Source organism: Abrus precatorius, unplaced genomic scaffold, assembly GCF_003935025.1.
Source record: "Abrus precatorius isolate BTA unplaced genomic scaffold, Abrus_2018 Scaffold6, whole genome shotgun sequence".
Classification (NCBI taxonomy): domain Eukaryota; kingdom Viridiplantae; phylum Streptophyta; class Magnoliopsida; order Fabales; family Fabaceae; genus Abrus; species Abrus precatorius.
Window position 1 is genome coordinate 379,592 of NW_020874406.1, and position 3,845 is coordinate 383,436.

General features: G+C 36.0%; 1 non-coding gene across 1 annotated transcript; it reads right to left on the bottom strand.

Annotated features, from left to right (window-relative positions):
* Positions 1 to 3,451: 3,451 nt before the first annotated feature.
* Positions 3,452 to 3,556, bottom strand: LOC113870520. The gene has a single exon (XR_003505543.1). It is a non-coding gene; the product is annotated as a small nucleolar RNA R71 (small nucleolar RNA).
* Between the last annotated feature and the right edge of the window lie 289 nt (positions 3,557 to 3,845).

The window sequence follows — 3,845 nt, forward strand, 5'->3', positions numbered from 1 at the left end:
CCATAGTTAGGAGTTTATGGAACTTGAATTGATGTATTGATTCAATATTTGCTTCTGAAATTTGAGTTTTTGGATTAATTAAATTGTTAATTCTGCTATTATTAACTTTGTGAATGAAAATTTGTATGATTAATCAAAGAGGAACATTTACCAATGGAAGTTGGATTTGCTTCTCTGATCTGAGTTAGCAATCAAAATTGGGGATTTCTTAGGGATTAGGAGACCTAATACTGCAATCCTACTGTTCTAAGTCTTAATGCAACTTGAAATTGAACTTCACCTAAGGGATTAGGGGGGTTTAGTTGCTTGTTAGGGTCAATGATTTAAGGAATTAAACTTTGACTACAAATAAGAGAAACTGATTGGTAATTAACCAATTACTTGAATATTCAAAGGCATGATTGAATTGATATTGACATTCTTGTGAAATAAATTCCTAACTATTCTTCATTCCTATCTCATTTCATCACAACTTTCATACTCTGTTTTTACTACAAGTTTCTTACTTTTTAATTGTGCTTGTTCTTGACTTCTGAATGTTATAAATCTTCCAAATTCGTATGGCTCAAATGGTTATAGTTTTGTGAAGTGATAATTGATTTCCTAATTCCCTGTGGAGATGATATTCTGATCATAAAAATTACTCATTACTTGCTGCAATTCCTAGTGCACTTGCTAGTGGCCTATGGTTTGGTCATTGGGGGTCTTTGTTTGTACCCTTCCCATTCCCGTAGTACCTGCGCCCGCATCCGCAAACCACTCATGAGAATCTGAAGAATGAGAGCCTGATTTCAAGATTCGCAAAAATTCAGAATTGTAAACAACAAGGGCAGCCCTTGCAAAGCAACTAGAATCTTTAATGAAGGCTCAAGACCAACCTATAAGAGCTCCTACAAGCTTAGAGTCTAAGCAAGAGGCAAATTTCATGGGCAATCATAGTTCAGGATGGAGGAGTAATCCTCCTAACTCTTGGGGGAATGGCTTTGGAAGTCAGAATTCAAGTGTTTATCGCCCTCCCCATATGCAAAATCAAGGAGCAAGATGATGAGTCCACATTTTACTACATTTTTATACATCATTTATTACTTTTTATAGAAAAGAATAGACTTAGATAGTGTAAATAAGATGAATATTCCAATTAGGCTAAATAATATAGCTTTCTTAGTTTTTTGTTAATTTACATGAATTTAGATAGTTTATTTTACATATTTTGATCATTTGAATAATATGGCAGGAATCCCCAAGCTTATTTTGAAGAATTATTGGATTTTGAGGAATTTGAGGTGAAAGTAACTACTTTCAATATTGATAGTGACAACTACAGCAAGCCACTTCCAGCAAAGGGACCAAAGTGATCACTTTCAAAGCTTAAAGTGACAACTACAGCAGCCCAGAATCAACCAAACCTGCGCGTAACTACTATGAATATTCATAGTAATCACTCCAGAGACTCAAAATGTCCCAGTGCTGCGCGTAACTACTATGAATATTCATAGTAATCACTCCAGAGAGGAAAAACCCAACTGATGCTGCGCGTGGTTACTATGAAAGAATGAGAGTAATTACTTTGGGTGGCGCTAGCTTTAGTATAAATAGATTTTTACCAAATTAGGGTAGGAGTTCTTACACTTTTTGAATGTTTTCTCTTCTTTACTCAATTTAGAATATTTTCCAGAGCTTAGGGCAACCTTGGGTGACAGCCAAGGGTCCAACCTAGGGTTTGGTTTCTCATTTCTCTTGCTTTTACATTAATGTTAATGAGTTTTCTGCATTTTCCAATTGCGTTTTTGACCCCCATTTCCATGGAGGGCTAAGTTTGTGTAATCCTTAGTGAATTCACATGGGTTCTTGAGTTCCTTGAATTTAATGATAATATAATTCCTTTCTTTCATGAATTACTTCTTCCTTGTCTCTTGAATTGAATTAATGGTGAATGAGGGGGGTATTGCTCAATTAACCCTAATTTCGTTTTAAGGAGATTCTAAACTAAGGGTTGCTTAATCCTAGGTTTAATTCTAAGGTTACGTAATTTTGGGATGAGAGATTAGAGCCTAACAAATTGCGTAATTTCGTTGGGACTATAAGGTTGATTTTCGCTTGTTAAATTAACCTAATTCATGGAAGAGAGGATGAATGTTAAATCTTGAGTGGAATGAGGATAGAATTTATGTGGATGAACTAAGGATTACTGTTTTCTATTGTTCGAATTAATTAAACTCATTTGCTCATTGCTCTTTATTTTAATTTGAAACCACAAAACCCCCCCATTTTAATTGCTTGTTTAATTAATGCCTTCAACATGTTTAATGAAGATTAATAACCAATGTTCATGGGAGACAATCTAGGGTTACCCCAGTACTACATTAATTTGTTTAAATTTTGATGAGGATTTACGACAAATCTTTTAAACACCTCGAAAAAGATCATCATCAAATTGGCGCCGTTGCCGGGGAACATTGGTGTTGATTTTTCATAAACATGTTATTTGCTCTGTTTTCATTTTCGTTTTCTGCATTGTGAATACTTTAATATAGTTGTAGTTTCATAGGTAAGTAGAGATATCTTGCATTTAGGTAGAATCAATTGCTGTTTTCTGCATATTGTTTGAATTCTGATTTCTGCATTTTAGTTACCACACTATATTTTCGTTTGCTGCAATTACCCTATTTCTGCTGCATAATTCTGCAGAATTCTGCAGAATTTGTGTTTGTGTGTTGTCTATTTTCATTCCCTAGTTTGCAATTTCTTTCTGTTTTTGCTGTTTGGTGTTAATACTTTATTTTACTGCACTTAGATGTTAGTTTTTTTTTTTTCTGCATAATTGTCATCTGAATTTTTCTGCATTTTTACTGCTTCATTAGTTTACTTCTTTTCAAATTTCCATAGACAATTCCTAATGAATGACCAGATCAAATCCGGGAGATTTATATCCTCCAGATATTGAAATTGATAGGACATTCCATAGAAATCTTAGGAACCTTAGTAGACAAAATTCTGCACATATTGAGGAACCATCTTCACCATTTTCTCCATCTTCTATATATTCTTCTCTGCATTCTTTAAATTCTGAACCTTTAGAAATGGCAGAAAATGACTTGACACTTAAGGAGCTTGCCGCACCGGACGTGACCTACCAGACTTTATGTATCCAATACCCGGATGTGGATGCCCCTTTTGTTCTTAAAACTGGCCTAATCCATCTTTTGCCTAAATTTCATGGTCTTGCAGGTGAAGATCCGCATAAACACCTCAAAGAATTTCATATTGTTTGCTCTACAATGAGACCACAAGGTGTTCCGGAGGAGCATGTCAAATTGAAGGCATTTCCATTCTCTCTTATGGATTTGGCTAAAGACTGGTTGTATTATCTTCCACCTGGCTCTATTACAAGTTGGGACACCCTCAAGAGATTGTTCCTGGAAAAAGTTTTCCCTGCTTCAAGGGCTGCCTCAATAAGAAAGGAAATATGTGGTATTAGGCAGCTGGAGAGGGAAAGTTTGTATGAATATTGGGAGCGTTTCAAGAGACTTTGTGCTAGCTGCCCCCATCATCAGATAAGTGACCAACTCCTAATCCAATACTTCTATGAGGGCTTACACCCAATGGATAGGAGCATGATCGACGCAGCTAGTGGGGGAGCCCTAGTTGACAAGACTCCCGCAGCCGCTAGAAACCTCATTGAGAATATGGCAGCTAACTCTCAACAGTTTGCTACAAGGCAAAACTCTATCATGTCCCGGAGTGTCCATGAAATTCAAACTTCAGATTCACACAAGCTGGAGCATAAACTAGATGAGTTGGCTACTATGGTAAAACAGTTGGCATCCATTCAAAAGAATTCTACT